The sequence below is a fragment of the Drosophila gunungcola genome, assembly GCF_025200985.1.
Source record: "Drosophila gunungcola strain Sukarami chromosome 2L unlocalized genomic scaffold, Dgunungcola_SK_2 000008F, whole genome shotgun sequence".
Taxonomy (NCBI): domain Eukaryota; kingdom Metazoa; phylum Arthropoda; class Insecta; order Diptera; family Drosophilidae; genus Drosophila; species Drosophila gunungcola.
The window spans coordinates 3,044,750-3,068,856 of NW_026453163.1; the positions used below are offsets into that span (position 1 = coordinate 3,044,750).

Here is a 24,107-nt window from a genome sequence, read left to right on the forward strand (position 1 = left end):
CCTTTCGTGTTAAGTTTTTTAAATGAACTTTAAAAAACTATAGTCTATAATTATTGGAAAGGTTTAAATATATGCAAATAAAATATACACAAAAATCTTAAATTGCAGGCTATGAATCACGGTTAATTATATAACAAAAAGAATGTATAAACTTAAGTCCATACTCCAACTTATAAAATTTTTTTATATATACATATATACATATGCATAAACAGCAATAACCCAAAAATGGTTTTCAAAGGTAAATGTTTGGTTTTTCAAGCAAAGAACTTGTAACTGAGAAATTGGTTAATGTTTCTTTCCATCCACCGGGAGAGACAAATGTGTTAATTTTGAATTTAAAACTCCTAAGAGATTTGATTCAGATACTAAGGTATAACCTTTTATATGAGCCCCTCCCACGCTATAATCTCAAGCTTTCATCAAGTTGGACCAGTTCGATTGGGAATTTGTTTCTAGTAGCGCTTCTCCTATTCTATTTATATTTAAATCGTTTCACGTGAACTTTTTGGCAGTGACTCAGTCCGCTTCGTTAGCGGATTTCTCGGACTCTCGAGCGCCTAGCAACGCGAACAAAGGCCCATTATAGGATGGAGATGGTGGGAGAGCCGACCACAATGAGGTCGATGCCACCCTACAGCCACCCACCATGGCGACCTTGTCCGACCATCAGCCGCCACTTATGCTAATTGAGTTGACTTGCGCGCCGGCTCTCAAAGAACCGCTCACATTCGGCCGGTTGTTTTGTGTTCACTCACTTCTTATCAGCCGCCCTGCTCGCCCCTGTCCGCCCTCCCCTCCCTTGCTATCCATCTCGCTCTGGGCACAAACAATAGCTGGGGCAATATACAACTTTTAGGCAATGGCCAGCAACGGAAGATGTCATCGACCCGCGGCGGCTATGGAACGCGGCAAAAGAGGCGGAAAGTCGATGGGATGGAATTATAATAAATTTAAGGTACAACAACCCAGCGCCACGCAACAGTGCTCGACTCCCGGTTTTTGGTGGGCAAATGTGATGCGGGTTGGATTTCTTAATTCGTGAGCTGTATATGTATAGAATTATTAACAGTGGCTTCAAAAGCTAGTCTGCGGATTAGATCAGGCTTTCATTGAGAGTCAAACGAAAGAATGAAAAAATTCTTTTATATAATAAATTGTTTTATAAACCTCACGAAAGTTGAAAGTTTTTTGCAAAGTCTGCGGATTAAAATGAGTGAACTTACGTTAGGACCCTGCGAAAGTAACAAGTAAAAGTCCAAAATAAGCGGGTATTTATTAATTCAATGCTTTTATTTTATTTCGTTCAAAATAAAACTTATTTGTTCGTCACGGCGGATGTGTTTGAATTTACGCCAGTATTGTTTAGTAACTTTGTAAAAAGATCGAAAAAAGCACATGTTCTAGAAAGAAGCTATTGCTGACCGAAATCGGTTAGGTATAATGGAGACAAAAAAAAATCGAATGAAAACAGGTAAAAAACGTTATTACCACTTTAAAAAAAAAGATACCATACCAAAATTTTTGAGTGTCGTATTCTGAACCAGGGGTCCAAGGTTTGATCTTTGGAGAATTATTTCGATTTAAATTTGCAAGCCAGAGAAGTTATTACTTTTAAGTTTTTTTTTTTTTTGATCAAAAATAATAATTTGTACTATATTTTTGAATGAAAATAAATATTTTTGAATAATTTAGAACAACTTAAATGTACTAGTCATTGGCACTAAAAAAAAATCTAATATAATAATACACTGTTTGAATACCATTTTCAGTATAACGGCCAAATTCAAAATTTACTTAAAATATCTCAAAACATAGAATGGTCTTGAAGGTTCCGACCGACTATTAAAGTCAAAATGAAGTCGCTTTTACTTTACAGTTTTATATATAAAACTCATCAAACGATTTGTTTTTATTTAAATTAGTATATACAAATACATGCATATATAAAAACACTTACAACTTCGGACGTCTGTTTCCCTTTCTTTATATTATAAAAAAACTATATTAAAACTGACATAATTAATCCAATAAGTAAAATTATTACGTTTGTATTTATCGACTAAAGGATTGTCTAGAATTAAGTTAGCTTAGCTTCGTTTCATGTAATCCAAGAAATGCATTGACTATCCCTTAAAATGCGCCCACATTCGTCAATGATCCCATTCGACCCCAAATCGTTATGCTTAGCGGATACTACAACCAACGCACTGCGCCAAGACAAAACCGAGGCAGCCACAAAGAGGGATAATCGAAAAGAGCCAGCCGTAAAAGAGAGAGAGAGAGAGAACGACTAAGAAGCGACGCGCAGAACGCAGAACAAGCAAAGGACGACCTTCAAATAATGTTGAATTTTGTACGCAAACGACCTTGCATAAAACAACAACAACCACGACGGCGGCGAAGCAAACCACGAAGAAGAAGACGAAGCAACGAAGGCAGCTCCACACACACACACACACCCACACTTAACAAGAGAGAGACATACACCGACAGGGTAAGACGGACACATGCGCCGCCGGTGACAGAAGAGGGGGCAGAGAAAGGGAGAACGAGAGAGCGTTGTTATTGTCTTTACTTTTGGGGTTAGAGAAAGAACAGAAATATTCTTGGGGACGTGCTGCTTGTGTGTGTGAGTGAAAAATTAGCACAAAACAAAACAAACAAAATTGGTTGTACATCTATGTATGTAAGTTCAATGTACATACATATGTATGTATGTATGTATGAGAAAAGAACGCGCTAAGTTTACGTGGGTGCGCCACAAAAGCGAAAGAGAGAAAGAGGCGGAGATTGAGTGGTCAGCATTTGGATTTTGAGGATTTTTGCTTTCAGGGAAGTACTTATTCAATGGACTTGGTCTGAGGTTTAGAGAGCACTTAGAGCCCGACAAATGCATCCAAACGAGGTTCGATGCTGGCTTCCCTTTCGGCCCCTCGGCCATCCGGTCTCTCGGTTTCCGGTTTTCTGTTTTCGCCCTGTTCGGTATAGAACTGAACCCACACAGATGGACCTCTGTTGTTGTTGTTGAGAAATTAAGGGCTTCTCAGGCGGAAGTGTTCTTACACTTGGTGTTTGGTAATTAGAGGGAGGTATCGGTATCGATTGATGGATTGCAAACTGAATTGAATGAGACTTGGCGATTACATTCATCCTTTTACTCTATATCTTACTTGGTAAGTTATTTGTATCCACTTATGTCCTTGTTAATGCCGTTTAACCCCTTTATGATGGGAACAATACTCAGTGAGCAATTTAAAAAAATCATAAATGATGAAATCCCAGAGATCAAACCTTGATTTCCCGGTGCAGATCGACTACCTGATTAAAAAATTATTTGCATGGTAAATTTATTTATTTTTTTTTTTTTTGTACTTGTTTTTGTGCCAATTTTATTTTTTATCTTCAGTTCTGCTTAACCGATTTCTATCATCGATAGCTTATATTACTAAAAATATAAGGATAGGTTTTCTAATATAAATGATTGAGCTCGTCAAAGTTTAAACCAATTGCTAAAACTGAAGTTCCGACAACATAAATTAATTTTTAAAAAAATACACGTCTGAAAACCGAAATTAATTTTAACAATAAATTTAAGAAAGTTTTGAGAAGTCTTTTAAAAGTTAAAAAAGCGTTTCCAACCCTATAAATTTATATATTGTTGATTGGGATCAATAGCCTTGTCGATCCAGTTTGGTCAGCAATATTGGAAGTAATTCTCCAAGGACCCATTCAAAAGTATTAAATTGCAGTAAAATGAACTTTTACTGCAATTTGACAAGCCCCTGCAGAATATATATAAAACTTAAATACGGCGGCAAACCAGTCCCAGAAAGTCGAGTTCAGCTTGGTTTGGCCAGATATGTGGGGGTAAACTAAAGGCACGACAGTCCACTGACCGAGAACCCACCCATCAGAGCAGCAGGGTAAGGCTCCACGCCCACTCCGCGTTGGCTGGCTGTCGTCTATCGATTTTTATCGGGCTCTGACTTTGACAGCCCATCGAAGGCAACTTCAGCCCCACAGAAAACTCCCCTCGAAGCGATGGCAAAGGGGTTGACCTTCAGGTTTTTTCCCATTTTGTTCTATTCTGTTTTCGCGGAAATGTGCTCCCTTAAAAAGAATATGGCGTTCTCGTCGGTTCTGTTGCAGGTTCGGGATTTGTGTGGGTGGAAATTCATGTCAACAATATTCATGACATTGACATGCTTTGTGGGGCACAAGCTCCGGGGGTAGGACTAGGCCTCCTCGTTCATTTGGTCCCTTGGGCCACGGGCCGTCTGCGTGGGGGTGGATAACATCGTTGTTGACGTCGGAGTTTGCCCACTGAGTAGGAAGTTGGTTTCAATTATGCGTAACATGAAAGCGGCGAGGGCACACTTTTTATTGCAGATCTGTTTACAGTTAACGACAGCAAAAGCACCCCACAAATCCGTGGCATTTGGGGTTGGTAGGGTGCTATAATTGGGGACAACGGCATCCCACATTGGGAGGGGATATTATAGTGCTGGATGGCTTTTGTGAGTGGCAAGTACTTATAGTACTGCAGATATGAAAAAGTGTTATTTCATAAAATAAAAAAAGTAGCTTAAAAATTGTAGAAAACAACTTTAAAAGCGATGTGGTTTATTTTGTAAACTATAGAAGATATATTTTACAGCAATACAATTTTTAAAAAATTAATAATGTATTTCTGAAATTTAAAAATACTACAAATTTAGTGCCTTACTTTTTGGCGTATTTAAAGTTAATGAATTTAACCAAAAGTAAATAAAATGGATTAATGTAAATGACACGTAAACTATATATCTCGCAAAGAAATTATCTATCCAATTAAGTTTTGATTACTGTTTAATATAATCCGAACTAGTCAATTTCTTTAAGCGATTCTAGCATACGGTTCTAAAAGACTCATGTTTCTTTTCAAAGTTACTGTAATAAAAACACTTTTTTAATAAATCCACTAGTTATATAAAATATTGAAACTTTGAAGTACCTAACATAAGTTAATAGTAAAAGGTATGGCAGACAAAAATACATATTCAACACGCTGCAAAGAGTGACCAAAACTATAAGCTGCAAATGCAGATACACACACCTTTTAAAACCTTTCGCCAATTGACAACAAAGAGCTTGGTAACGTCTATGCAGGTCCAACGATTGCCAATTGCATTACCAAGCAATGGAGCAACAATTTTTCTATGTGCCTATGGTCTCTACGAGTGTTGCGAGCTTTTTGATTAATCACCTCGACCCGAAGAGTCGGGCGAGGGGTTGCGAAGGGGGAAAAGAGGAAGGTAACAGCGGCAGGTCATTAGCATAATGTGCAACAGAAGTTGCCTTATGGAAAATGGCAAACAAATTGCAACACTTGTGCTGCAAAAGCCAACAGGTTAGACATGATACACAGGGGTGCAGAGAAGGCTAGGTGCCTTCGCTTTTTAGTAGGGTACACCTACTATACAACCCGGTAAAAATACTTATGTTGAATATCTAAGGTGGATTGCGACTTTACTTTAGCAAAGAAATTACAAAACAAGTTCCGCCAAAAATGTAAATTATATATTTTTCAGATACCTTCATTAAAAAATCGGTTAAATCAGTGGCGAAAATCGCAAAATATTAACATAAAATAAAATTTAAATACTATTCAAAGGTACATCTACTCTAAGTGTTTGAAGAAGTGTTTGATTTCATCCCGGAAAAACCTCTATCCCTGTGCGGTCACCCCGTGGGAGATGACTTAACTTTCCACTGTATTACCAAAAGGTCCTGGCTCACGAAGCGTTTGTGTCAGTTGGGAATTATAAGCGCCCAAACGGAAGAAAATATAATTTTTTTTTATGGGAGCGTGATGTCTATCGAAAAAAAAAGTCTTTTGCAAATAAATACATATTCACCCATTTAAATAGAAGATTTTTCAATTGTTTTCTTTTCTGCTTTATTATTGTAACTTAAAATAAATACTAAAATTTCAAAAAAATTAAAAAGGAAGTCTTTAGCTTATCCCCATGAAATCAAACACCAATTTTGCTACATAGTTTTGTAGGAATACAAAAAAACACTATTTTTCTACGAGTAACGGGTATACAAATTCAGTGGTGCAAAGTATTAACTTCTATATACATATTTATGTAAGCATATGTATGCTGACAACTGAAAGAACTTGATTTTCAACAGGTGCGTCCAGTCGCCTCTCTTGTCTGGCATCGATATGACCACGGTTGCCTTGTAATAGCAGCAGCAAAGATAAAAATGGGGAAAAAATATAAAGAAAACCGGTACTAGTGCAATAGCTCCACTGGAAATTTTTGTATTATATTCGAACTTGAAAATTTACTTGTAATTTAGTGCATTATAATATAATAAAAAAAGTGTTTTTTTTTTTAAATAAGAATTAAGAACGAACAAGAAAATATGAGTGTCAACCAAAATAACCGGTCTTCAGTTCCTAAAAATTATTACATAATTATTGGCAAGCGGTTGTGGAGAAGAAGAAACTATTTACAACATTGAATGGGAAACATATAGTTTTTCGGCCTTGCGATTTTTTGATTAGGAAACAAGTCCAGCCAGATCCCATTTTCCAGTTTTATATGTTTTCCGATATAAAAATCACTTCTTTTGATTATTTGATTCTTTAGTTCTTTAGTTAGGTGAAACCTAATGGCACAACTTTATATTATATATTTATATTTCTTATTGAACTTTATTAATTTGTTCTGTGTACCGCGAATAGAAGCGAACACGTTTGGTCACCAGAAGACAACTTAGTCAACTTTGCAGCAGGCAGCGGAACGACCAATCTAACGACCCAGACACATTCCGAGAGCTATAAGCCCCATGCTCCACCATGCAACCGCCACCTCTCTGCGGAGGAGCCCAGACATTTTCGGGGAATTGCAATGTTGCGGGCAGGTATTCGTCGTCTGCATAGCAATTACAATTTACCGTTCGACAAACAGGAAATGTTACGCTTGCGCATTTTTATTTGTATTATTTTGTGCTGTATCATTCGTATTTATTTTCGCATTGTTGGGAATGGCGCACTGTTGAGCTCTCCATATGCAGAACATTAGTGCATTTCCATTTTACGTCATCTGCGGCTTTATCAGCGAGGCCTTCAGCCCATCGCCATAATCGAGCTCCGCCGCACTATCAATATCAACAAAAGATAACTGAATACGGGAGTGTGGGGGAATCGCACTGCTCACGACAGTTTATTTATAAATCTTGTTCTTATTTTGTTTTTTATGTTAACTTGTTTGCAGCTGTCGACGCTGCTTCGCCAGACTCAAGGTCGTCGAGAATGTTGCTGTTAAATACAGGTATGTTGTTAAAAAGCAGCAACCAATATTCTGAACAAATGTTCCCGGATTAGCAGCCAGTCAATTCGAACCCAGAAGATCAACTTATGTTTATAAATCACACGGTTGTCCTACTTTTGCTCAAAATCTTAATCGAAACTACTTTTAAAACTCATGCTGCATATTATTTATAACTGGTTTGTTAATTAAATAGCGTTGTTTAACTATTTTTATAAAAACACATCTGAAAATATATCTCACAAAATATGTCTTGTTTTCTCATGCAGAAAGATCTTTTTGGCTGATCAATTGGGTCCCCAGTTAAACCAAACAACATTTTGGTCCATTACGCCTTAGAATTGCAAGCAGGTCCCTTGAACAATGACATTAAATTATAAGAATTGGCGCACGGAAAGCAGTTGGCCAACTAGATCATCGGATGGGGAGAGGGTAAAAACAAGGCGTGCACGATCGATCCAGGGACAAAACACAAGCTTGTAATGCGGAAGCCAAACGAAAACTTCTTAGCTATAAAGAGATAATAGAAGATTATATCGTAGTTGCGACTTATTGAAAGCTAATAACTGACCAACAAAATAATAATACTTTGCTAAAGAAATAGATAAATAAAGTTGCAAAATTTTTAGTTTAATCAATAAATCAATGCACATTCATTGGTCGAAACGCAATTTTTTTAAGTCTTTAAAAAACCTGAATTGTTATGTTGCAGGAATTCCGATAGAGGGCGCTTCTGTTAAAATAACTTCTGTTCAATCAGTTGTTTGAGATACCTAGTGATTTTGAAATTTGACTTACTTCTTGGCGGCTTAAGAGTGAAAAAAAAAGATTAGAAACGTTCAAAAGTTAAGCTCTCAACAAAATTTTAATATAAATTTGGAAAATAAAACAAAACAAAAAAGAAGCAAACTTAAATATTCTTGAAACAACAATCTTCCGATGTTCATGCCTATATGTTTAACATCAGGGAAGCTATGATGATTTTCCGCTAAATTAATCGTTCGTTAATATGCCATATATTTGGGAACTCGACTAAACCGATCTTTTTTGTTTTAATTGTGTAGAAACTGGTTAAATTTAATATTAATAGAAAAGAAAAGTTTTTTGCGTTAATGGTAAAAAACAACGAAGTTAAATCAATCGATCATGTGCTATAGGATGTATCCGTTTGATTACATTATTTTTAATATTAATATTATAATATTAGTTGCCTAAGAATATAAATAAACGAATGGTAAAGTTTGTTTTGATGTCTTTTAAATTGAGCAAGTTCATAATTTTGGCCAACAATATTGGTCATTGGGTTATAGTGCAATGGCACAAAATCTCTACGAGATTCACTTTGGTTTTACATTTTCTATATTCTACTTTCGATGACCATTGTTCAAGGCCTGATATTATTGGAACCTAAATTTTCCCTTGTAGAGGATACTTTATTTGTAACGCAAAGGACGAGACGATACTATAATATAAAATATTTAGATTCTTGATCAGCAACGCGCGAAAATGAAATAAAAAAAATTGGGCTATTTGGAAACCAACTTTATTAGCACCCTTTTAAGTAAACCATTTCCATTTATTTATTTTATCCGTAAGACTTTTCTTTTAGCACACATTTTATAAGCATTAAACATTAAGCTTTATGCAAAGCCTATTGATAAGGAGGTATCGAAACCAATCCTCTTAGTCTTAAAAACTATATAAGCGTACAGAGGCAAACCTTCAGCAAATGCCACCGTATATTTTTCGAGTGTTCGTGCTTGTGTAAAGCTGCAGCGACCATTCGCGACCGCCCACCAGCAACGCGACGCACAGAAAATATGAAAGCCACCATCGACTTCTTTTTCTCCTCTTATTTTGTAGCTGGTGCTGCAGCGTTGTGGAACTCGTTTAAGCATGATGCTGCTGCTGCTGGGTGGGCAGATTGCAGGTCTTGAGGTGCAGTTGCCGGCGGCGGTGGCTCTGTATGCTGTATGCGACTCCGGCCTGGTTCTGCTGCGTGCGTTTAATTAATATCAAAAGCCAGCTCGGCGACGCGAACGACCAAGCTTCGAGCGTACATGGCTTACCGACAGCGAGGCAAAAATAAAATAAAAAATCAAAAATGGTGGATACAAATTTCAGAATTGCTGGCAAGTTGTTTTGGGACAAGGTGGTTACGATCGCATTCAACCAAATGCAGCTGAGCTATTCTTGTTTGAAGTGCAATTTACGCTGCATGCGTGCTGGCATTCGGCTGTTGACCAAGTTAGATGCATCCATTGAGTTTTGGCTAAGTTGATCGGGCTTTTTTGGCAGGTTGCACTTTATAGTGTTTGTTGTGTAATAGATAAATTGGAACGGTTGTTTGTCATCAATTCAGACCAATAGGAGGCAGCAAAGCTTTTAGTTCTTTTAAATTTAATCGTTTTATGCTTATTTGAAAAAAAATGCGTAAGCTGATTTAACTCATATTAAAATAACTTAACTTTAACAAGAAGGAAAGCAAACTTCGGCAAGCCGAAGTTCATATACCCTTGCAGCTATTGCATTAATTAAATACTTTTGAAAACATTTAAATTATGATTTACTTGAGTATGTGCTAAAAAAAAACATTGAAACTATGATTATTTGCAGCTCAATTATTAGATAGTTATTTTATATATTTTTATTATTTCTATGGGAGCTATATGCTATAGACGTCCGATTTTGATAAAATTTATACCATAATTCTGAAATAATTAAACAATGCTATATGTCGAAGAACTAAACAAAAAATTAAAAAACAGAAAAGTTATAATTTTTTTCATTTATTTTTCCGATTGTTCCTATGGGAGCTATATGCTATAGTCGTCCGATTTTGATGAAATTGAAACCGTAATTCTGAAATATTAAACCATTACTATATCTCGAAGAACTAAACAAAAAATTAAAAAACAGCAAAGTTATAATTTTTTTTCATTTATTTTTTCCGATTGTTCCTATGGGAGCTATATGCTATAGTCGTCCGATTTTGATGAAATTTAAACCGTAAATCGGAAATATTTTACCATTACTATATGTCGAAGAACTAAACAAAAAATTAAAAAACAGCAAAGTTATAATTTTTTTTCATTTATTTTTCCGATTGTTCCTATGGGAGCTATATGCTATAGTCGTCCGATCCGGCTCGTTCCGACTTATATACTACCTGCAATAGAAAGACAACTTTTGGGAAAGTTTCATGCAGATAGCTTTAAAACTGAGAGACTAGTTTGCATATAAACGGACGGACAGACGGACAGACGGACAGACGGACAGACGGACAGACGGACATGGCTAGATCGACTCTCCTAGTGATGCTGATCAAGAATATATATACTTTATAGGGTCGGAAACGTCTCCTTCACTGCGTTGCAAACTTCTGACTGAAATTATAATACCCTCTGCAAGGGTATAAAAATAGTGCGTTCATACACATACTAATTCATTGATCTAATTGCCAATAAGAAAGATACGATTAATAAACTTTGAAGTATTTACTCTTACGTACCTCGTCAAAGAGATTTTAAATCCTTTTCCCATGGATGCTGGTTAATTAAAGATTTAAATATTTAATTTCTTTGACAACGAAAACGGTAAACCCACAGTGAAAATATTAAACAATTACTATATCTCAATGAATATTGAACAAAAAATAGGAAAACAGCGAAGTTATTACTTTTTTCATTAGCTTTTCCAATTGTTCATATGGGGAGTTATATGATATAGTTATCCGTCCTGTTCAAAAGTGTCTGTAAACTTGTTATCCAGTTAACTAAAGTATGCAACAACAATATGTACACATTATGTAAATGTAACTATTTTATTGGTACTCCTTTATAAAACAGTAAGCACAAGAAAAAAAATACTATTTTTGTATATGTTATTTGTAGCTATGCGCTAGGTTTATTTAAGCAGAAAAATTTAAGTGTGTGTAAAATGTTGCACAATTCTATCAAAAAGAAAAAATTTACGATATAAAAGTTTTGACGGTTGGAAGTTTCATGTACGCGATATCTACTGTAATTAAATTTATTTTGTTTATACTCGTTAGTATCGGAAAGTACCGTTGCTCCATTCGCCTTGGCCCTGTGCCCAAAAATCCCCCTCTTCCTTATCTCGCCCCTTGTTCTCTTTCTCTTTTGTCAACAGCTGCATGCCCGTAGCTCCCAATCTTCTGCTTCTCCTTCGTCTGCAGCGGTGTGTGTGCATTTGCAGCTACCCTTCTTCGTGTTTTTTTCACATTACTTTTACATTTTTCGGGCAAGGTCACCAGCGAGACAAAGTCAACGGCCGCCAATGACCCTTCTCTCTCTCTCTCTCTCTCTCCCTCGCTCTCTCATTCCTCTTCAGTTCATTCGCTGGCTCTTCTTTCAGTTGCTTTTCTACCTCATTTACAACTTGTTCTTGGCTGTTCTTAGCACAGGCGGTGGAACTCAAGGGGGAGTGGTGTGGGAAGGAATACTTGTACATACATACATACATACATATGTATATATGTACATACATAGGTAAGCAAAGGCAGTCAGCATGACGTGTTTTTTTACTGTTCTGGCTCTCTCGCTTTTCTCCGTCGAGCCTTCCTCTTCTTAGTCCCATTTGCTTTTGTTTGATTTTTTATGTCTTGGCAACAAGTCGTCGTGCTACTTCTTCTTCTGCTGCCAATGTTTGAACGTTTTTGGCCTTTCTTTTGTCCACTTCTCCACGACGTGTTCGATGCTCTTTGCCCCATCTTCTCTTCTTCCTTCTGTGTCTCATGTCTGGCTCTTGATGTCTTGTTTGTGCCGCAAATGTGAGCAATGGATCTCTTTTTCTCTCTGTTCCTCGAGCTTATTTTTATTGTTTATTTGTCTTAGTCGTTGTTTTACGGAGTTCTTCCACCCCAAGGCTCACCTTCTTCCCCTCCAAATACATACATTCACCCCCATTTCTCTGCAGAGTGTTTATAGTTAGGGTATTCTGTTGAATTGATATGTTTGTGAACTTTCAACAAAGAGGTTCAGCTAAATTCATGGTTATATTTCCAACGGCTGCTTTGAGTAAGTTCTTCATTTGACAATTTTGTGGTTATAATCCTTTTCTAAGCCGATAACACAAAATGAAGTAGGCAATTTTTAAATTGGTCCAAAATTTAGGAAATTTGACCAGAAAAATCCACATATTAAAAAGTTACCTTAGTTTATAGGTACACCATTACAGCATAACTTTAGAATTCTATTACACGATTATATAGTCGAAATATATTGATTATTATGAGCAAATGTTTAAAAACAATGAAGTTATGGCAACTTTCCGATCAGTTTTTCTATCGTGGCTGTGATGTTATTTGCGATATGTTAAAAAACGATTAAATTTATTGCATATTTTATATGTTCGCTACATTTTCCTGAAATTGTAATAAATTACTTTATCGTGGTGTTTATGCATTTTGAGAGGGATTTCAACTTTGACGGCATATTTCAAAGGCAGCGGTCAGTGGTTTAATTCGGGGGCTTTTTATAAAGGGGCGGGTGTAATAAAAGTATTTCTCAGCAAATCATAGGATTTTCGTGTTTTAAGATATGCCGCGGAAGCTCTGGCTGTAAAATTTGTGCAGGACTATTACTCAGGAGCACGCAAATATCAAATATCGGCGAAATTTTAAAAAGTAGAGCTGAAATTAAAAAAAAGGAGCTGACAACTTAATTTTCACCTTCAAGCATATACGCTTAAAGACCGAAAGTAATGTTACTTCTGAGAGATGTAACTTTAAGAAAGCCAACAAGCTATTAGGAAATGGAACCGACATGTAACATGCTTAACGCCAATCGAGTAGATTTTGTTAAAAGTAACCATACATATATCTAATTATAAAATTATACCGCCTTTTTTACGGTTCAGGTACATACTCTTTCTCAATCACAATGATTACTCCATTCCAGCCATACAAAATGAAAACCGGTGCTTTCCTTCTTATATGTCATAAATATTTTGGGAAATACGGTATTTTTTAAATTTTGTCAATTTTTTTTAATTTTATCAAGACACTTGCGATCATCATGAAATAGTCAGCGATAATCACAACGATTCCGAGAGGAAGTTCAATTAAATCGGTCAAAACGCCTATAAAATTATAAACTTGCAGTAGAATCGTTAATTTTCGAAATAAATAAGAGTGATTTTTTGTTACTTTGCTTTGTACATACTCACAATAGTGTCGAAATTTTATTTCATAGACGACTTTCCAAGGTCGTTTCTTGACTTTCTCTAGAGGGTAAATATTCGCAGAGCCCACAATACAAGCGGTCTTCGCTTTCCGCGGTTCTCAATACTTAAGTGTGTGTTTCCTGTTTGAAATGTGATAATTTCTATATGTATATAATTGTAATTTTTTTTTGCTTCAGGCCCCAAATCGAGGTTGGTAGATGAATACAACTTATAACCGTGCGGTTTTAACCTGTTCGGCTGGCTGTCTAATGATTTGATTTGACTGTTTGTCTTGTTTTTGTTCAGTAGTTAGAAGTTAAGGGTTAAAAATAAGGAACAAAAATAACTTTATTCCAAAGCACTTAGGTCCCATGTCAAAGACAACGACCTGCCAATTGTGGAAGCCCGAAATCTATACTTTGATTTGTAGGCGTCATAGTTATTTGATCTTATTTTTAGTCGAAAAACTTGTTTTACATTATTATTATTTAAGTATCTCTACTCCAAAATGTAAATCTGTATAAATACAGTGATCAACAAATGAAAAATAAATATTTCATAACATTTTGAGGCGGGCAAACTTTTCGTATTCAGATGCACATAAAGCTTGAGATCCCCTAAAATACTGATATCAAATATTTTACACTTGATCAGTTGGTCAGATTCCTAGGAGGGATGCAGTATTGCAAGGGACTCTGTTGGCCGTGATTACCCAAAACTAGTATATGTATATTTTTGTTTTTGTGCACTTTGTGTACTGGCTCAAATCACCATATTTCTTTCCTTTTTTTTCGGTTACACCTTTTACAACCAACCAATCACTCAAAGTTGTTTTTGCAGATTTTAAGCGTCAACTGCAGCTAGGAGTCGTCATGCACGCGTCGTATGTTTTGAAAAACAACACTCCAAAAGCTCGGAGCTCTGGAAAGCTTAGAGGAAAACAGGCACTGTCAAAAAGAGAACCGAAAAGAAACCTGAAGCAGGAAGAAACAAGTTTTTCTGGCGGGGGAGCACTAGTGGAAAGAAAGGAATGAGTGGAACCAATCAAGCAAAGCAACTAAGAGGACCAAACGAAAGGCAAAGCAAACGAGGGCAGAGTAAAGAATCAGCAGAAGTATATGCGAAACGATTAATACCCTGCAAATTCGGGTACCATAAATATAATACAAAATAAAGTACGTATTATAAGATACATACGTTTAGGAGCAAAAATCACAACCGATCTAAATAAAAGTTGTGCAAGTTATTCAACCGATCATCTTAGATAAGTGTGAAACACCCTTTGTCAGGGCATACACATACATACATACATGCAAATCCAAAATCCACACAAATGGAGCCAGAACCTCCGGAGTTCGGTCGACTGATGGAGGCAATATTCAGGTGATTAGTCATCAGACGAAAGTAGTTGGCCAAGCAAACAAAGCAAACAAAGCGAAGCTACCCAGCTCGGTTCAATGTTTCTTTGGCCAGCCTCCACGTCGCATTAGAATAGTTTCGAAAAACATTTTATTGACTGGTTTGGTTTCTCACTGGGGCTCACTGCAGAAAGTTTCAAGTTTTCTCCCCAATCGAGACGCCTAGGTCGAAGCTGCAGATCGAGTTGGACCAAACCAAAGGCCGTGATACAGGCGTTAGTCTGGAGCCATGCGCCAATCAATTTTTATCGTTTTGCCTTAATTTGATGAGATTTTTATCGATTTCTCGTTTCCGAGCCCAAGTCTCAAGTCGAGCCTGATCCCAGCAGCCAAGTCGAGCCGAGCCGCCAGCTTCTTCTTTTTCATCGCCAAGTTATTCTTTATTCTTAGCATAAATTAAATTGGCTAATGGTCATAAATTTTTGGCTTGCCCGGGCCCTGATTTTTTAAGCTCCTTTGGGGATTTATTAGCTGACCTTCAGTGTTATAAATATATAAACAAGAACATTAATTTATCATCGCATTCTGCAGACTCCTTAATTGAATGACTGACAACACAAGGGCAGAATCTGTTGATAGCTCCAAAATGATTTTATTAATGGTAAAGGTGTTGGTTCGGTAAATTTTCACTTTATTTTTTTTTATTGAAAATTAATAAGCACTCTTAAAAAATATTTCAACTACGGCCAAAAGCCAAAGTAGCTATGGCTGCTGTTCTCGCTGCAGCTTTAGTTTGTAACTTTAAGCTTACAGTTTGTAAGTAAATATTTCATCTACTTACATTTTATTCCAAAACTCGTACGAAAAGCTGAAACTAAACTATTACTAACGCCATCTCGGTTTTAAGTCTATAGAGCCTATAAATTTTAGCACCCCATAGATCGGGTTAACTCTTGTCTTCATTTCGAACTATCAGCTACTTTGTATAAAAAGAGCATGGCAGTGAATATGTTACAGATATAGTCATCCAATTTATCAAACTGTTTTCTATATATATTAATATATACTTTATTAATACATACCTACTTTGTAGGATCGCAAATCCCATACAAACTTCTGAACCAAATTATATATTTTTTACAATGGTAAAAAATTAAAATATTTCCTTACTTTCTCCGTAATCTGAATAATACATAATATTAATAAGTCTAAGCAAGGCAACACATACATATACTTCAGTTCGCAACAAAAGTTCAAAAGCAGTCCAAAAATGCTTCCAATTGTTGCACAACCATCGACAACAACAACAGTGGGCTGCTTGTAAATGCAACTGCAGCAGCAACAACATTTAGGCAACATGTTTTTCGTCTTTTTCAATGGCCCCGCATCACCTTCTACCACCAACCGAAAAGTGCCAAGCCAGGCCAAGAAATCGGCCAAAGTGATCATGTTTATATAGACACGTATAGACGAAACAAAAACGACAAAACAGCGTACAACGGCAACCGAACCAACGGCTGCACAGTTATGGCAATCGGTAAAGTTACCAGTTGCAAAAATCAAACAAAATGGCACAAGAACAGCGAGAGGGCGACAGCAACGACAGCCAACTGCAAATGGCCAAAAAGTGCAGACCAAAATAAGAAAGAACACACTGTCCACAAAGCTTATTGTTATAAGCAAAACCAATTCTCTTGGGATGTAAATTTTCAATTTTAAAAATTAATTAACTAAATATTTTTATAGGCAAGTCAGGATTTTTATTAAATTATTACCAAGTATTTAGCGATCTTGGGGGTTTTGCATACTCGAATATAGCTTTCATATTTATGACTAGAAAATATGCAATTGTTTACAAATATTTTTCATTTTATTTTTGTTCTGTGACTTGTAATTTGTAATAGTATTAAAGCAACTTTATCAGAGCTACCTTTCATCTCATTTTCTCGTTCTTAGACAAAGTAAAACTTGGGTAAGGTTTGGTGCTTTTTTTTTCTGGCTTTTCACCTGGAGTTCTTGGCGAGGTTACAACAAGGTAAACCTGCTGCCATGTTTTTGTATCTTTCAGTTGGATCTTTCGCCATAGACAATGGAACAAAGCAAAAAGCATTCTCGCTGTTCTCGTAGCTTGCCAACCAGAATGAGAAAAAGAATTATGGTGAGGAGGTCAATGTTGCAATTGTTAACTGCTAATTAGTAGTCAGAGTCAAAGCCAGGGAGAGGAACAGGCGTACGTCGAAGAACATGTATAAATTTATATATTGCAAGGTATTGGGTAGGTGGGATGGCAACCGCGGCAATCGGAGGCGGTTGGAACTCCCGAAGGCATTTTCGAAAACCGGTTAACGCTGGCACCCAACTGACGAACGAAAAATAGTTAAGTTGTGGCTGTTCAAGATCGACATAAGATATGGCTAGACAACTTATGATCTCCAAGCGAAATATAGAGAAACTATGTATTTTAAGTAGCTGAAGAAGACGATTAATGTACAAGTTACCATTAACTTAATAGGCATAGTACAAAATACACTTAAGCTGAACTTAGCTGAGGTGTCTTTCGAAAACCAATACTTCGAGTGTACCAAACAAAACTTCGCCAGTAGTTACGATGCCACATTCGCAGGTCAAAAGATAAGTTGCACGCCTTTTTAACTACAACTCCACCTCATGACAATGGACCAGATTCGCGACTTCTTCAGACCCATCGCCTTTTGCAGGACAGCTGCCCTCGGCCAAAGTTACGACCACAAAAGTTGTAAATTAACATTTTAGGCCGCACACATTTAAAAAGAGTTCAAGAACATAAACCGGAGCCAATCAACTCACAAACTCGCGGTTAACCTTCAGACAGGTAGAGGAGAGATGGCGGAGAGTTCAAAAACCCGGCTTACAAAACAAAAAGAGTTGAGTTGAAACTGCAACTGCAGCTAAGTAAGAACAGCCAATAAACACGAAAACCGCAAGCCGACGCAGTCAAATAATAAGCCCTACATTTAAATAGTTTATGAGACAGTCCCTCTTGCAGCTCATCGAATCACCAAATTTGGCCAACCTCAACCTCATCAGCAGCACTGGCAACCACGGAGTCGTCGAGTGTTCGATTTTTCTGGGTCAAGCCTCACGCGAAAGCAGAAAGAGCAAAGACTCAGCCTCGGCTCAAGAAATGTGTGGTAGAGTGCAAAACGTGCCTGGACCATATTGTTCGGAGTCATGCATTGCTTTATCCAGCCAACTATCCTCCTCAGATACTCCCTGATCAAGCCCAATTCTGCTCTTATTTATTCAGAGTCGTTGTCGAAACAATTTCCGGTGCCTGCACTGGGAAAAATATGTAGACTGAAAACCAGAAGATTTTTAGCTTTTGGCAACTTTTGAAAAACTGTTTTACATTTCGGTAGGCTAATAATATAGTACATATAATATAAAGACGCAGCTATATACACCAATGGCACAGTTCGGACGTCTATATCCTATAGCACTCATCGAAACAACAATGTCAAACTTGTTTAATTTCGCTTATTTTTTTTATTACAAATGTCTCGTTTTTATACTTTATGCTGTTTTTACGGTATTAAAGTTAATCAGTCCTTGAGTTTTGATTTATTCTAAACAAAGCCAATATTAATCGACAAATATTATGTTGGGACAGGTACCAAATACTAAGATTACAAAAAAAGGACACAAAAAGTAAGCAATCTTGCTGATTAATAACAAGAAAGGAAGCAAGCCGAAGTTTATATACCCTTGCAGCTATTGCAAGAATTAAATATTTTTGAAAACATTAAAATTATGATTTACTTGCGTATATGTCTAAAAACATTGAAGCAATGATGATTTGCAGCTCATTATTAGGTAGTTATTTTATATAATTTTATTATTTCTATTGGAGCTATATGCTATAGTCGTCCTATTTTGATGAAATTTTAACCGTAATTCTGAAATATTTATCCATTACTATATCTCGAAGAACTAAAAAAAAAATTAAAAAACAGAAAAGCTAATTTTTTTTCATTTATTTTTATGATTGTTCCTATGGGAGCTATATGCTATAGTCGTCCGATTTTGATGAAATTTAAACCGTAATTCTGAAATATTTAACCATTACTATATCTCGAAGAACTAAAAAAAAAATTAAACAAGAAGGAAAGCAAACTTCGGCAAGCCGAAGTTCATATACCCTTGCAGCTATTGCATTAATTAAATACTTTTGAAAACATTTAAATTATGATTTACTTGAGTATGTGCTAAAAAAAAACATTGAAACTATGATTATTTGCAGCTCAATTATTAGATAGTTATTTTATATATTTTTATTATTTCTATGGGAGCTATATGCTATAGACGTCCGATTTTGATAAAATTTATACCATAATTCTGAAATAATTAAACATTGCTATATGTCGAAGAACTAAACAAAAAATTAAAAAACAGAAAAGTTATAATTTTTTTCATTTATTTTTCCGATTGTTCCTATGGGAGCTATATGCTATAGTCGTCCGATTTTGATGAAATTGAAACCGTAATTCTGAAATATTAAACCATTACTATATCTCGAAGAACTAAACAAAAAATTAAAAAACAGCAAAGTTATAATTTTTTTTCATTTATTTTTCCGATTGTTCCTATGGGAGCTATATGCTATAGTCGTCCGATTTTGATGAAATTTAAACCGTAAATCGGAAATATTTTACCATTACTATATGTCGAAGAACTAAACAAAAAATTAAAAAACAGCAAAGTTATAATTTTTTTTCATTTATTTTTCCGATTGTTCCTATGGGAGCTATATGCTATAGTCGTCCGATCCGGCTCGTTCCGACTTATATACTACCTGCAATAGAAAGACAACTTTTGGGAAAGTTTCATGCAGATAGCTTTAAAACTGAGAGACTAGTTTGCATATAAACGGACGGACAGACGGACAGACGGACAGACGGACATGGCTAGATCGACTCTCCTAGTGATGCTGATCAAGAATATATATACTTTATAGGGTCGGAAACGTCTCCTTCACTGCGTTGCAAACTTCTGACTGAAATTATAATACCCTCTGCAAGGGTATAAAAACAGCAAAGTTATAATTTTTTTTCATTTATTTTTCCGATTGTTCCTATGGGAGCTATATGCTATAGTCGTCCGATTTTGATGAAATTGAAACCGTAATTCTGAAATATTAAACCATTACTATATCTCGAAGAACTAAACAAAAAATTAAAAAACAGCAAAGTTATAATTTTTTTTCATTTATTTTTCCGATTGTTCCTATGGGAGCTATATGCTATAGTCGTCCGATTTTGATGAAATTTAAACCGTAAATCGGAAATATTTTACCATTACTATATGTCGAAGAACTAAACAAAAAATTAAAAAACAGCAAAGTTATAATTTTTTTTCATTTATTTTTCCGATTGTTCCTATGGGAGCTATATGCTATAGTCGTCCGATCCGGCTCGTTCCGACTTATATACTACCTGCAATAGAAAGACAACTTTTGGGAAAGTTTCATGCAGATAGCTTTAAAACTGAGAGACTAGTTTGCATATAAACGGACGGACAGACGGACAGACGGACGGACAGACGGACATGGCTAGATCGACTCTACTAGTGATGCTGATCAAGAATATATATACTTTATAGGGTCGGAAACGTCTCCTTCACTGCGTTGCAAACTTCTGACTGAAATTATAATACCCTCTGCAAGGGTATAAAAATCAAAAATAAATAGCTTTAATATATTATTTGTTGAATATTGCTTTTCTAACTCGTCGTTGCTGGAACTTGCTTGGGAAAGCCGAAATAACCAAGCTGGCAACATGAAATGCAAGCGAATTCTTTTAAGGTAAGTTCAGCCAGCGGTTTGAGCTTGTTTCATCTACTAATCACATTAAATGTTTGTAGTATAAGGGCAAACGTCTGGTTCAATAGTGCGATTGGTGCTTTTGAATGGAGTTGGAGCGAAACTGAAGCTGCGATGACTTCAGTGGCACCCCTGAAAAGTGTATGTCAAAGGAGTGAGTCAGCCAAGTTCGGGTCCGGGCCAGAGCCGCCACATGAAAGTAGTTCAAGTGGCCAACGGCGCCGTTACATTTCACTGCTTGTGAAGTGAAGTGGCCCAGCAGCCAGTCACTTCTCCAGTGCCCCATTCCGTTATATTTCCGCAGATTGGGGCGTTAATTAATTTGTTTTGATTTCGGGGGATCGAAACGACTTTTTTTTCGTTATGGGGGGGGGGGGGGTTTATGGAGCAAGGGGTGAAGTGTGTGTAATGGGAAAAATAGAATATTTGTTTTGCTGCTTTTTAGTGGAGCTAATTTCTTGGACACATACACATAAAAGTTTGGAGCGTTAAATCAGCCCAAGGATTTCCTAAACATTTTTTATTTTACCGAAAAAAAATGTGAAACTATTTTTGTATTTTATATACACGCTGCCTTAGTAGTTTAAAAGGAATAATCGATATATATCTTTGGAGTTAGGATTTTTTTCCAAGACACCATATCTGTTGAAAGATTTAATTACAAATTTGATTAACATTAATTGATAAGCTGGAAACAAATTACAAACAATTATTAATTTCAAAACTTTTATTTGATTTAACATAGGTTTTGCAACTACTGATCTGGTCTGATTTATACTCAGTTTTTCTAAAAAATAATTTCGTATTTTAGGTTTGACATTTTGCAAATGCTTTACTTACCATTTCAAAGTAAATGAAATATTCCAATTGTCCCTTTTTCAGTCTATCAGTCTATCTTTTGTATTTTCGTTGATGTGTAGATAAAATTGATTATCCCAAAGCCTGTTAGATTTCACGATTTCACAATCTAGTTTTTTTCATTTTATATTATTTAGTTTTAAATTAGTTTGGTTTGCATTTGATTTCTGGGTTTTTCTTCATCAAAATACGTTTCTTGTATATTATTTGCCCAATTGGAAGCGAAGAAATTATTGCACGACAAATATCGGCCGCCAATTGGATTTTTCACCTGTGAATTATTAACAGTAAATTACACTTGTAAGGGCTAACGAGCGGGGGCCAGGGGCAAAAAGTTGGCAATAAAGCAAACAAAAAATGCAGCGAAAAAACGACGAAACTTGTTGGAGTGGCGAACGCGGAAACTGTTGCAAGCGAATCGAAACCAGAAAGACTTTTCTGCACACAGTCCAATCAGATCCAACACACACCAGTGCTTACTCTCTCTAACACACACACGCACACCCAGCACTTGCCTCTCTCTTTAAACGGCTTTCTTCGCTTGTCCGCTTGGGTTTTTTTAACACGACCGCGGCGCTCTTGTTGCGTTTTTCCTCACCTTTCGCAGAGTTTATTGACATTTTCAGCGTTCGCTTTGTGCGCTGCTTTCTTCGTGCGAGCGAGCCTGCGCTCTCTCCTCCCCGCTCTCGCGCTCTCTTTGGATCCCCCGCTCAGCACTTGCTTTTTTGTTTACAATGGCTCTCACGCCTCCTCTCCTCTCTCACGCACAAAGAATAACCTTCAATTTTATCTTATTGCGCTCGGTCACTCGTTATTCTTCTACTTTGCGAATTAACAAAATCAGCCTTTTTCGCTTATGCTTATGCAGCTTTAAACTTAATCGACGCCTTTGTGCACTTTGTTTGGTTTCGCGAGTATTTTTCACTCCCCTCCTCGACACACACACACACACAGACTCACACTCCCACAACGAACGACCTTTACGGTGCGAGCGAGAAGAAGCGCCGCTCTTCCGTACGGTTCTGGCTGTCGACGAATATGTTCAGAATTTGGATTTTATTCACCGATTTAATTCACAGAAATTGTCGGCGGCGCAAAAATGCGACCAGGAAAACACTCACTCGCAGCGCAACACAACCGTCCCGCTCGCTCTCTTTCTGCCGATTGAATTCAACGGCTCTCTTGCTCTCCCATCGTTAATTTGCTAACAGAAATGTTAAGTCCCGCTCGCTCAAAATGTTTGTTTTGCTGACCAACGCTGCCACCATACGTTCGCAAGAACGTTGCCACCTTGCAGTGGAGCTGGAAAACTATCGGAAATAGTATCGATATCACTTTGTGGTGTACATCGCGTCTTTTAGGCCAAGAAAATTGAACATGCTCTTAATATTTAACAAAAATTATTCATTTTTGTATTTTTATGTTCTTTAACATCATCTCTCCAAAAAAAAAAAAAAAAATTCATTCGCCACGAACAATTTTAGTTAAAATACCGGAAAATACCGATGCTTAACGATATTTTTTTCGTTCCACCACTACAACAGCTGTTTTCTATATGCATGGTTGGCGCAATTTTGGATTGCTTTCGAATATAAAATCTATTTTCTATAAAAATGACTGAAAACAAGAGCGCACGCTGAAAATTCTGCTCGCAGTACCACAATGCATTACTGCTGGATCTCTGTCAGGAAATAACTCCCACATATCATTGCCTATTTTAAAAGGTGGTGTCCATAGCAAACCCGTCAAAAAGCACCATCAGCTTCCCTTTCTTGTCGCCCAAATTGCCGAATGCCTCGGTAGCATTATGGATGACCTGCTGAGCACTAAAGATATCCGTAAACTTGCTCATATTCATGATTTTTAGTTCATTTCGTTTTGATTTGCGACAATTTAAAAGTTAACAAACCCAGATCAGCTGTTTGTGCCAAGGAATGAGGCACATTTAAAAAGTCCACCAATGCGGCAATGGAATCAATCTTTCTATCCTCTCTCGGTAGGCGTTGCCAATACAAAAAAAATAAGTGAAACAAAATATAGGTAATAATTTTTTTAATTAATTTTAAATTGTAATATCATATTAATTAGATAAAAAATGCGATAATTTACATTTATAATCTTTAAGCTCTAATATTGGCATTCTTATTTTACAGATACATAAACAGAAAGTAAAGCAAAAGTTTTTTTTTTTGAGAAAATTAATAAATAAAGTATGGGGCCCTCTTTAAAATGCATTAAGCTAATTTATGCCAACATTTCAAAGAAGCAAAGATGCAAAGAGGAAACAAACAAAAAATATAAAATTTTGTTGAGACGATTATTTTTACTAATATGCACAGAGAGGGCCCCAAAAGATGACATTTTTAAAAGTTGATAAAACTTAATCCACTTAAAATCTTTAAATACAATTTAAAAAAAAAAAAAAATGCATCTTGCCCAATTGTGCGGTTCACATCGTGGCGTATCATTTTCCCAAATGGGAAAATAAAATTAAATGGTTAGATAACCTCAAAATTCAATCCG

The 24,107-nt window shown here is 36.4% G+C and overlaps 1 protein-coding gene and 1 long non-coding RNA gene across 8 annotated transcripts in view; one reads left to right on the top strand and one right to left on the bottom strand.

Moving 5' to 3' along the window:
• Positions 1-22,832, bottom strand: part of LOC128253300 (nuclear hormone receptor FTZ-F1 beta) — a 30,982-nt gene extending 8,150 nt beyond the window's left edge. The window contains exons 1-2 of one of the 6 annotated variants that reach the window (XM_052981595.1): positions 22,706-22,832; positions 21,567-21,855 (exon numbers count right to left, since the gene is read on the bottom strand). The gene's annotated coding sequence lies outside the window, so the exon portion shown is untranslated. Of the gene's footprint in view, positions 1-21,566 lie in introns of all 6 variants that reach the window. The other 5 variants (XM_052981594.1, XM_052981593.1, XM_052981592.1 and 2 more) reach the window with 5 other exon arrangements.
• LOC128253320 (uncharacterized) lies at positions 6,204-8,038 on the top strand. Of its 2 annotated transcripts, none has more exons than XR_008267428.1 (3): positions 6,204-6,281; positions 7,272-7,328; positions 7,595-8,038. It is a non-coding gene; the product is annotated as an uncharacterized LOC128253320 (long non-coding RNA). The 2 variants fall into 2 exon arrangements; XR_008267429.1 differs by lacking the exon at positions 6,204-6,281 and adding an exon at positions 6,850-6,918.
• Positions 22,833-24,107: the final 1,275 nt, after the last annotated feature.